Source organism: Penaeus chinensis, chromosome 5, assembly GCF_019202785.1.
Source record: "Penaeus chinensis breed Huanghai No. 1 chromosome 5, ASM1920278v2, whole genome shotgun sequence".
NCBI lineage: Eukaryota > Metazoa > Arthropoda > Malacostraca > Decapoda > Penaeidae > Penaeus > Penaeus chinensis.
The window spans coordinates 14,728,818-14,741,317 of record NC_061823.1 but is presented as its reverse complement, the minus strand read 5'-3'; positions in this window follow the sequence as shown (position 1 = coordinate 14,741,317).

The following is a 12,500-nucleotide window of genomic DNA, read 5'->3' as shown; positions in this document are numbered from 1 at the left end:
GAGGGGACAGGAAGAGGGTGCGGATAAGGGGACGAGAGGGATAGAAGGATTGGAGCAAGGAAGGGGGGGGGGTAGGTAGTGGGTATAGTGTGGGGGGGGGGAAGGAGGTTGAAAACCTCACAACCCTCCCATACCACGGGGTCGGAGAGGACATCGGAGACACACCTGGAAAGAGAAACAAGGAAGGCCTGAGCCCGATTACTTGCCTCAAAAGTTACGGGTGCATGTTCAGCTGGACGTGCATGACACGCATCACTGAACACACAAACACAAGTAAATAAAAATGAACAGTAAAAACAGTAAAATGAAAGTAAAACACAAAACAAACACAGGCTTGTGACTAAAAGCAGCCCAGCCACGAAAAGGGGCCGGAAAAGGAGCCACAGCCCTGAACAGCTACACGTCTGGAGCAGGGGCAGCACTGGAGGACGGTTCCTGGGTCACATCATCAGCATCAGGTCCACTGGTGAAGTCGACTCGAACATCGGCTGGTCCATCTGTGTCAACGTCCTCAACATCAGGGTCCTAAGTAGGGTCAATGGGAACATCTGCGTCAAAGTCAGGAACATCTGGTGCTTCTGATACTGCGTCGTCCTCATCTTCCGATGCTTAACACAGCTCCTGGAACTGCTCCAAAAGCTGGTCAAGGTCAGGTATACCATTAGCTTCATTGTCATCACCTGGTTCTACAACAGCTTCGCATGTGGCAACAGCTACAGATGGTGGTAAGAAAGCACCCTCGATATCCCAGTCTTCTTCTGGAATGTCTTGTAAATAGGTAGAGGAATCGTCCCATTCCATCTCGGGTTCAACAGCTCCGTCAGGTAACAAGGAGGATTCAGTGAAGTGCTTCGGCTCTGTGATGGCAGAAGCAGTTGTGAATGTGCTCTCCTCTTCAGTTTGAAATGTAGACCTCGGTTCTGTCATGGCAGAGGTTGATGAACATCCCAGGCCTTGAGCTACTGGAGTTCCTGGACTGACGGGACACCTGTCTTGCCCGGCAGCAGCAATACCTGTAGACCCAGGGGCTGTATGGATCCTATCGTCGGTGAAATCAAGTTCCTCCTCAAGGCCAGTCCTGACAGGAGGTACATGATTCCTGGCAGCTGTGTCCCTGAAGGTTGATTGTGCCCGTGGCTCGTCAGGCTTCTTGATGGACTGGGGAGCACTGTAGACCTCTCCTAGAGGTGTGACGGTCCCAAGTCTTGTACCCTGTTTTAATACCAGTGGCCGTGAAGTGTGATTCAGGGCCCATATGGAGCATCGTCGTCGAGTGGCAGTCGTAACAAGGTGCGGTAGGGTTAGTTCATCAGTCACAACAGGTGTTAAAACGACATCTCCATCTGTCTGTCCCAGGCGAGAGATGCAGCCTTCTAGAAAGCGACCTGAATGTGGCGGGATCTCAGTAGGTCTTGCAAGGTGTACTGCAGCTTCTGGTGGAGTAGATGGTCGGATGGGCCTTTGAAGTCCAGTACAAACATCAGCTAGGTCTGAGTCAACCAGGCTAATCTGCAGGGAATGAGCGTCGGTATACAGAAGCGACAACTCACAACCTCCTAGAATCAGTAGTCCATGAGATGACTCTGCTTCAGACTGTAAAGTGAAGTCTAGGCGTCGCAAGAAGTCTGTCCCAAGGAGAACATCACCGTGGAACGAAAGGTCAGCTACTATGGTTCGGTGAAGTAACATGAGATCCTTGCTGATGTTAAAGGAGAGCGTAACCTCTGCAGCTGGATGAAAAGGATCTCCTGAGACACCTTGGAGAGTCTTGTTAGAAGTATGATGTCGGAGCTTGAGTGATGGATCTATCACTTCTAAGGCACTAGGCTTGACTAGAGTGACCTGAGATCCAGTGTCGACGAAGCAGAGAAGAGTCTTCCCATCAACACTGAGTGCCACGACTGGCCGTCCGCCGACTGCTGGAGTACTCACTGCTGCTGCTTGCAACTGCTCTGTCTGGACTGCGATAGAGCGTGTGTGGGTTCCCTCCTGAGAAGTTGCCAGTGAAGCTGGGAACCCTTCCTTCCTGGCCTCTCGGAAAGGGGCACTCACGAGAGAAGTGACCACTTCTACCACACCGGAAACAAGAGTAGGCTGAGGGTGATGGTTGGCGGGCGGCAGCCCTGCATTCCCGGGTGCTGTGGGTTGAACTGTGATGGTACTCACACCCACACGTTACGCCGTGATGTTGGAGATGAGGACAGAGGCCGAGCAAGTGGAGGTGATGCAGCTAGAGGAAATAGGTCATAGCGGTCTCGTGCACGGGGTGGACGGTCTGGGGTGCGACATCGAACCTGGTACTCTTCCTGCAGGTCATTTGGGGACTGATGGCGAGTGTTGGAGCTGCCATGCCGGATGCCATACCTCGAGTTCCAGAGCTTCTGGGCGGTTTCTGCTAGCTGGATTGGCGAGCAATCATCCTTGAGAACAAGGAGATCCCGCAGAGTGGACGGTAATCCAGCAAGGAAGACCCGCCTGATCAGCTCTGAAGGCTCTCCAACAGCTCCTCGGTGGTCCCGGTAGCCTTGGAAGACCGACGCCTCCACCTCAAGGAAGAAGTCCATTGGAGCCTGCCTTTCACTCATGCTGTGCTCGTAGAGCACTTTGAAAAAATCAGAGGCAGTGTACGTGCCCCTGAACTTACGCCTCAGCTGCCGCTTGAAAGTCTCCCAGTCCTGTATCCCGTCAAAACTCTCGGAGTTGATGATGGTCTCCGCTCTGCCCCGACAACTTGCTCTTGCAGCCCGGATGTATGTATCACTGGTTGGGGGCCTTACCAGGTTTTCAATAGCCCGAATGTAGCTCTCCACCTCCTGGTTCCTTTTCAGTGGCTCACAAGCAGAGGTTTCCCCTTTGAAATGAGGTATAGAGTCACGGGACACCAGATACGGGATTGCATCTCTGAAAAGCGGTTGGCATCGAAGGTGGTCTTGTGCTGGCTCCTCGCCATATCTTGTGCGTGACGGTGTGGTCAGTCTTGCGGCCGGCTCAGAGAATGTCTGGTTAGCCTCCCGTAAATGGGAAGAGGACCCAGGGTATGCTGCTAAGTCGCCCCATGCTGCTTCCCCTCTTCTGCACACTGGCGGTTGCTGACCATCTGGCTGCCTCTGTAAAAGAGCCTGCTCTTGCAGTTGCAGACGTCTCTCCCTCTCCTCCAGTTGCCGCTGCCATTCCCGGAGGTCTTCTCTGGTAGCTGCTGGGTGAATGGGGTTAGTAGACCTGGCCGCAGGTGGTGTGGTGACTGGTCGAATATGAGGGAGTGGAATGTCCGCTGGCTGTTCCTCAGGCTGTGCTGCTGAGGGAACCTGGCTCCCATTACTGCGGGATACCACCGCCTCGGTAGGAACAGTCCTTGCCTGAAGTCGGTTCTCCAGTTGTTGTAGCCTGTCCTCGTTCTTCTGGGATATTTCCTCCATCCTGCGGAGGAGTTCGTCCCTGTTCTGGGCAACGAGGTCCATCATCCTCTGCAGCATTTCCTCCATGATGGTAACTTCCCCCTCTACGGCTCTTACTGCGTCCTGTACCTGGGAATTAGGGCCCTGCACAACTAAAACTGGGAGGGATGTACGGTGGTCAGGCGATGAGGTACGCGAGCTTGGCTGGCTCGACGACTTGGTGCTTCGTAAAGACCTCCCACGTCCAGGCATAGTACAGAGCCTGGTAACAAGGGAAACAGATTCCCACACACAAAAGAACTGTACAGCTTAATTACAAACAAAAAGGGGCCAGATATACTGGCTGACTCACAAAACAAAGTGAACAGTGATGCGTGTAACTGAGGCCAAATGCTGGCACATGAAAGATTAAAATAACCAAAACTGCCCGTAAACTGGGTAAACACGAAAAAAAAAGACAAAGAACCAAGTGTACACAGGGGATAAGGTAAAATTAGCAGGGGTAAAAAGAAAGATTAGAACACGGTAAAATGAAAGTGTCCCTATACCTAGCAAGAGCCACAAAGTAAAACTGGTGAGCGGGCATTAGTAAAAAACAAGACATAAAATGCTGAAAGAGAAAAGCCTCGCTCAAAAAATTCTAAAACACTACGCAATCTGAAATAAAACAAAACACAGAACATAAAACAAGAAACGTGGCTCTTCTAAAACTACTAAAACTAACCTAACAGGAAAAAGCTAAATGCTGGACTTTAAAAAATCTTCATATTAGTCAACGAGCAGAGAAACTCATAAATACACTCCTGGTAGATCCCACTCGCTGCCACCAAAAATGGGGTGTACCTGTAAGGTTATATGAGAGAGGAACCCAAAAGAGGCCACCCGTGAGGCGGGAAGCTTCAGGCTTAGGGGCCAAGGAAAATGAGGGGGCCCCGTTCGTTCCTCGAAAAAGGGGGTGAGGGGACCAGGCTGAAGGCTCAGAACCCACACGACCTCACAAGCCAATTATCCCCGGAGATGCAGGCCTACCAGGAGCGTGACCAATACGAAGCAGCATAACAAAAACATACAAAAATCTAAAATGAACAAAAAGAACCGTGCAGAAGGCACCAAAGTAAAACAAACTAATAAGTAAAAGACAATTGCCAGAGGGGCTTATGACTGAATAAAAATACGCCAGAAGGGCTTAAAAACAATAACAAGAACTAACATCTAAGATACAACGAGTAAAAGGTAAAATGAGGGAAGTAAAAGCTCAAGTAAAAGACAGTAAAAGGTATGAGCATGAATAAGAGTAAACAGTAAAAGGACAAGATTAAAGTAAGTAAAATTCAGAGAAAGTAAAAAGTAAAAGTCGAAGTAGCACACATGGTTCACAGTGAATGTAAAATAGTAAAATGGCACGTCCAGCCTAAATACACCTGGGCAAGTAAAAGGGGCAGTACAACCTTGTTTCGGCATCCACGGTGTAAAATCCAGACAGGTAAATCCAAAGGGTAGTCAAAGCACAGTCAGAGTATCCACTTCCTTTATTAAACGTGAACGTGGGGGTTACATTAACTCCCGCGGACGTCGGCGTAGCACAAACAATAGCATAAACAATAAATAATGATTATAATGGTTATAATAAAATAAAATGTACAAAAGAAAAAAACAATCACAAAGACAATTAAAGATTAAAAGAAATAATTAAAGAATTATAGTTATGGTAAAATAAGACGTAAAAGAATCTGCTGCGATTCATGAAATAAAAATCATAAAATATGTAACTTACTCTCGCCGTAAAAGAGAAATTAAAAGGATAAATAAGTAAAAAGAAACCATACAAAAGTAAAGCGGAGCTTAAAATACTTGTGATAATAAAAAACGTGAATAAAAAGATGCAGTCGCAGCAGATGTGGACATCTGTTATCCGCACATCATCAATATCTTTGTAAACCATGTACGGATAATCAAGGATCTCAAAGTTTATTTAAAAGAATACAAAAAGGATGTAAATACAAGCAAAACATATGTAAAAATAAGAGCCAGCGTGGAACAGATATAAAATTCGTAAAAAGGAGGCTGGCAGAGGGAAGTGGTCCGGCTGTGCTCGACTCGCCCTGTGGATTTCGGCAGGATGCTGGGTAGGATAGGAATAGGATGGGAGCAGGGGAAGATAGGATTAAATGTAGAAGGTAGGGTAAACGGGAAAAAAGGAATGGAAAAGTGGGAAATTAACGTAGAAGCAGAAGGAAGTGAAAAAGCGAAGGATAAGAAGAGGGTGCGAATAAAGGGGTACGAGGGGGAAATGCGGAAGATACAGGGCATAAAAAGGGATAGAAATGGGGCAGGAAAAGAAGGAAAAAAGATAAAATTTAGAACAAGCAAAACAACGAAAAAAAAGGGGGAGAAGCAACCGGGAAAATTAGAAGAGAAAAAAAAGCGGGGGGAACGGGAAGAGGGGGGCGGAAAAGGGGGAAACGAGGGGGATAGAAGGATTGGAGCAAGGAAAGGGGGGGGGGTGGGTTTTGGGATATTTGGGGGGGGGGAAGGAGGTTGAAAACCTCAAACCCTCCCCATACCAGGGGGCCGGAGAGGCCCAACGGAGACACCCCTTTGGAAAGAAAAAAAGGGGAAGGGGCCGAGCCCGTTTAAACTTTGCCTAAAATTTCGGGTGCATGTTCAAACTGGACGTGCATGACACCATCACTAAAAACACAAACACAAGTAAATAAAAAAGAACAGTAAAAACCCGTAAAATGAAAGAAAAACCCCAAAACAAAAAACAGGCTTGGGGGCTAAAAGCGCCCAGCCCCCGGGGGGGGGGGGGAAAAAGGGGGCCCGGAAAAGGAGCCAAAAGCCCTGAACAGCTACACTCTGGAGCAGGGCAACACTGGAGGAGGGTTTCCCGGGTCACACAACAGCATCAGGCCCCTGGTGAAGTCGACTCGAAATCGGGTTTGGCCATCTGTGTCAACGCCCCCCAACATCAGGTCCTAAGTAGGGCAATGGAAAAATCTGCGTCAAAAAATCAGGGAAAATCTGGTGGGTTCTAAACTTGCGTCCCTCCTCTTTTTCCGATGCTTTAAAACCCCCCCCCGGAACTGCTCCAAAAACTGTCAAGGTCAGGTATACCCTTTGCTTCATTGTCCCCAACCCCGTTCTAAAAACAGCTTCGCAAGTGGCAAACAGCTACAAAAATGGTGGTAAGAAAGCACCCTCGATAAACCCAGTCTTCCCTTTTGGAAAATTTTTTGTAAAATAGGGAGAAAAAATCGTCCCCCCTTTCCTCTCGGGTTTTAAAAAGCCCCCGTCAGGGAAAAAAGGGGGATTTAGTGGGAAATGCTTCGGGTCTGTGATGGCAGAAGCAGGGTTTTGAATGTGCTCTCCTTCCTTTATTTTTAAATGGGAACCTCGGTTTTGTTTAGGGGAAAAGGGTTTAAAGAACCTCCCCCGGGCCTTTTTAACTAAAATGAGTTTCCCGGACTGACGGGACACCTGCTTTGGCCCCGGGAGCAGCAATACCCGTAGACCCAGGGGCTGTAGGGGTCCTATCGCGGGGAATTTAAAAATTTCCCCTCAAGGCCCCCTGACGGAAAAAACTTTAAATTTCCCGGGAGCGGGGTCCCTGAAGGGTTTATTGGCCCGTGGCCGCAGGGTTTTTGATGGACTGGGGAGCCCCTTGACCCTCCTAGAGGGGTACGGTCCCCAAATCTTGTACCCTGTTTTAATCCCCGTGGGCCCTGAATGTGATTTAGGCCCCCTAAAAGCAGGGCGTCAGTGGCAAACGGGAACAAGGTGCGGTAGGGTAGTTTTTATCATACAAAAGGTGTTTAAAAAACGACATCTCCAACTGTCTGGGCCCAGGCAGAGATGCCCGCCCTTTTAGAAAGCGAAACCCGAAAATTTGGGGGGAACTCATAGGTCCTTTTCAAGGGTTTTTTACTGGGAGCTTCTGGGGAGTAGATGGTCGGAAAGGGGCCCTTTTAAGTCCATTTCAAAAAATCAGCTTTGGGCTGGGGTCAACCAGGCTAATCTGCAGGGAAAGAGCTCCCGGAAACAGAAGCGACAAAATTCAATTTAAACAACCTCCTAAACCCGTAGTCCAAGAATTTACCTGCCCTTTAGACGTAAATTTAAGGCTAGGCGGGCGCAAAAATTTTGTCCCAAAGGGGAACAAACACCGTGGAACGAAAGGTCAGCTACTATGGTTCGGGGAAGAAAAATGAAAATCCTTGCGTGTTAAAGGAGAGCGTAAACCCCTGCAGCTGGATAAAAGGGTCTCCCCGAACACCTTGGGAGAGTCTTTTTAGAAATATGATTCGGGGCTTGATTGGGGGATCTAACACTTCAAAGGGACAGGCTTGACTAGAGTGACCTTAGATCCAGTGTTCCCACGAAGCAGAGAAAAGTCTTCCCTCAACACTGAGTGCCCACCGGGCCCGGGCCCTCCCCGACTGGGTGGAGTACCACTGCGCGCTTGCAATTTTCTGTCGGACTGCATAGAGCGTGTGGGGGGTTCCCTCCTGAGAAGTTGCCAGGAAGCTGGGAAAACCCCTTTCCTTCCCGGCCTCTCGGAAAGGGCACCACGAGAGAAGTTTACCACTTTTTACCACAACCGGAAAAAAAAAGTAGGCCCGAGGGGGAAAGGGTTTGGGGGGCGGCAGCCCCCGAAACCCGGGGGCTGTGGGGGTTTAACCTGATTTGGGACTCACCCCCACCGTTCCCCCGTGAAAGTTGGGGGGATGAGGACAGAGGCCCAGCAAGTGGAAAGGGGATGCAGCTAGAGGAAAAAAATTTTTTAGCGGTCTCGGCACGGGGTGGACGGGCTGGGGGGGCGACATCGCCCCCGGGACTCTCCGGGAGGTATTTGGGCCTTTATGGCGATGTTGGAGCGCCATCCGGATGCCAAAAACCTCGATTCCAAGCTTCTGGGCGGTTTCTGCTAGCTGGATTGGCGAGGGAAACCCTCCCTTTAGAACAAGGGGAACCCCAGAGTGGACGGAAAACCAGCAAGGAAGAACCCCCCCTGATCACTCTGAAAAGGGTCTCCCCAAAAGCTCCCCGGTTTGGCCCCGGGAGCCCCTTTGGGAAAACCGACGCCTCCACCTCAAGGAAGAAGTCCATTGGGGGGCCTGCCTTTTACTATGGGGTGTTTCCGGGAAGCAAATTTTAAAAAAACAGAGGCAGTGTAAAGTGCCCCTGAACTTAAGGGCCCCAGCTGCCCCCTTGAAAAGGGCTCCCAGTCCTGTATCCCGTCAAAAAAATCTCGGGGTTGAAAGGGTGGTCTCCCCCTGGGGCCCCCCACAACTTCTCTTCAGCCCCGGGTGTATGTTTTCACTGGTTGGGGGGCCCTTTCCAGGTTTTCAATAGCCCCAATGTCCCCTCCAACCCCGGGGCCCGGGTTTCCTTTTTTAGTGCTCACAAGGGGAGAGGTTTCCCCCCTTGCGTTGCAGACGTCTCTCCCTCTCCCCATTCCGCTCCCATTCCCGGGGGTCTTCCGGAGCTGCGGTGAAGGGGTTAAGACCGGCCGCAGGGGTGTGGGACTGGTCGAAATGAGGGAGTGGGAATTCCGCTGGCTGTTCCTCAGCCTGTGCTGCGAGGGAACCTGGCTCCCTTTTACTGGGGGGAACCCACCCCCCGGGTAGGAACAGCCCTTGCCGAAGTGGGTTTTCCCAGTTTTTGTACCCTGTCCTCGTTCTTCGGGGTTTTTTTCCTCCATCCTGGGGGGATTCCCCGTTCTGGGCAACGAGGTCCATCATCCTCTGCACTTTTTCCTCCATGATGAACTTCCCCCCTACCCTTATTTGCGTCCTTACCGGGGAATTAGGGCCCTCACAACTAAAACGGGGGGGATTTCGGGGGCAGGCGATGGGTCCCGGACTTGCTGCTCGACGATTTGGGGCTTTCGTAAAGACCTCCCACGCCCCGGGCATGTACAGAGCCTGGTAACAAGGGAAACAGATTCCCCACACACAAAAGAACGTACAGCTTAATTACAAACAAAAAGGGGGAAAACTGGCTATCACAAAACAAAGTGAACAGGATGCGGAACTGAGGCCAAAAACTGGCACAAAAGATTAAAAAACCAAAACTGCCCGTAAACGGGGAAACCGAAAAAAAAAGACAAAGAACCAAATGTACACAGGGGATAAGGTAAAATTAGCGGGGGAAAAAGAAAGATTAGAACACGGTAAAATGAAATGTCCTATACCCCAAGACCACAAAGAAAACTGGTGAGCGGGCTTAGTAAAAAACAAGACAAAAATGCTGAAAGAGAAAAGCCTCGCTCAAAAAAATTTTAAAACACTACGCAATCTGAAAAAAAACAAAACACAGAAAAAAAACAAGAAACGGGCCTTCTAAAACTACTAAAACTAACCTAAAGGAAAAAGCTAAATGCTGGGCTTTAAAAAATCTTATTAGTCAACGAGCAAGAAACTCATAAATACCTCCTGGTAGATCCCCCTCGCGCCACCAAAAATGGGTGTACCTTAAGGTTATATAGAGAGGAACCCAAAAGAGGCCCCCTGAGGCGGGGAAACTTCAGGGTTAGGGGGCCCAAAGGAAAAAAGAGGGGGGCCCCCTTCTTCCTCGAAAAAGGGGTGAGGGGACCGGCTGAAGGGTCAGAACCCACACGACCCCACAAAGCCAATTTTCCCCGAACAGCCTACCCGGCTGACCAATACGAAGCAGCATAACAAAAACAACAAAAATCAAAATGAACAAAAAGACCGCAGAAGGCACCAAAGTAAAACAAACAAAAAATAAAAGACAATTGCCAAGGGGCTTTTGACTGAAAAAAAATAGGGGGCCCGAAGGGCTTAAAAACAAATAACAAAACTAAACTAAATACAACGAGTAAAAAGGTAAAATGAGGGAAGTAAAACTAAATAAAAGACAGTAAAAAGGAAGAGCAGAATAAGAGTAAACAAAAAGGACAAATTAAATAAATAAAAATTCAGAGAAAGTAAAAAGTAAAGTCGAAGAAACACACATGTTTCCAGTGAATGTAAAAAAAAAATGGCACGCCCAGCCTAAAACACCCTGGGCAAGAAAAAGGGGCAGTACAACCTTGTTTCGAAACCACGGGTAAAAACCAGACAGGTAAATCCAAAGGGTGTCAAACACAGTCGAGATCCCTTTCCTTTATTAAACTGAACGTGGGGGTTACTTAACTCCCCGGACGTGGCGTAGCACAAACAAAGCAAAACAATAAATAAGGATGGTTATAATAAAAAAAATGACAAAAAAAAAAAACAACCAAAGAAAAATTAAACTTAAAAGAAAATTAAAAGAATTATAGTTAGGGTAAAATAAAAACGTAAAAGAATCTGCCGATTCATAAATAAAATCAAAAAAATTTTGTAACTTACCTCGCCGAAAAAGAGAAATTAAAAGGATAAATAATAAAAAAAACCAACAAAAGTAAACGGAGCTTAAAATACGTGATAATAAAAAACGGAATAAAAAGATCAGTCCAGCAGATTTTGGACATCTTTTTATCCGCACACACAAACTTTGAAACCAGACGATAAAAAGGGGATCTCAAAGTTTTTTTTAAAAGAATACAAAAAGGAGAAAATACAAGCAAAACAATTAAAAAAAGACCACGAAACAGAAATAAAACGTAAAAAGGGGGCGGGCAGGGGGAAGGGGGCCGGCTGTGCTCGACCGCCCTGGGATTTCGGCAGGATCTGGGTAGGATAGGAAAGAGGGACAGGGAAGAAGGATTAAAGGTAAAAGGGTAGGGTAAACGGGAAAAAGGAATGGAAAAGGGGAAATTAACGTAGAAGCAGAAAAAAAGTGAAAAACGAGGAAAGAAGAGGGGCAAAAAAGGGGTTAGGGGGGGGGGGGGGAAACAAAGGGGGAAATGCGGCAAGATACGGGCAGAAGGGAAGGAGGAGGAAAGAAGATAGGGATAAAGATAAAAAGTAAGAAAAAGCAAAGACAACGAGAAAAAGGGGGAAAAGAGCTCCCGTGGAAGTAGAGAGAGAAGAGAAAAAGCGAGGGACAGGAAAGGGTGCGGATAGGGGACGAGAGGGATAGAAGGATGGCCCCCAAGGAAGGGGGGGGGGGTAGGTAGGGGGTATAGTGTGGGGGGGGGAAGGAGGTTGAAAACCTCACAAGTCATTACAACAAGCACTTGACTTGCCTGAACTCTTAAACAAAGCACGTGTCGAATTCTTAAAGAAAGCACTTGACTTGCCTGAACTCTTAAACAAAGCACGTGACAATTTTCTTAAAAATACATTGGGATTGCAAATTACTTTCACCAAATTCTTGACTTATAATCCTTTTTACACAAAATCTCCCCTTGCTTTGACTTTTACCGCAAGCACATGACTTTCTTTGATTTCCAACAAGCCTTAAATGCTCGCCAACTGGGAAACTTTTTGCTCTAGATTACTATTACCTTTGTTGTAATGACCATCTAGATCTGCTGAAGAATGTTATCCCGACTACAATGTCTAATCAATCCGTGATGTGTGAATGTGAAATGGATCCATAGGTGGTTTCAAGCTAGGGAATGAAAAATGCTTGTCTTTACAAATTTGGATAAGATTTAGATTTTCTCATGTCATGATTTTAGTATCAAGTGTCATAATTCAGTGTCAGGTGTCATAAAATTTCCCTTCCTCAGAAATATAAAGATGTGCTGTTTTTGCTTTACAGTTAGCAGGTGCTAAAAAGATACTTTATTCACCTTTTACTGAATAATTTTGTAATTTTCATAGTTCCCCCGTAACACTCCGCAACAAAGAAAATGATGGCAAGCTTTTCTACAAAGACTAAGGTAGATGAAAAAAAAACTACACAATGATGGGAACAAAAAAATAGCACAAAATTAGTTCATGTTTGGTGTGTGTGGTGTGTTTTGTGTGTGTGTGTCGTGTGTGTGTGTGTGTTGTGTGCAGGGTATCAAATATGAAAAAATTTTTGATTGGGGGGGTGACGGTAAATTTGCCCTGAAAAAATATTTTTGCCTCCAAATCACGAAAAGAAAATGCTCACTAGCACTTTTAAGAGCCTGTTTTAAAGTATAATCATGTAATCTTTTAAAAACAAGTATAAACAACAATTTTTCCCCCTAAAAGTATTTATATATCTTAAACTATCGCT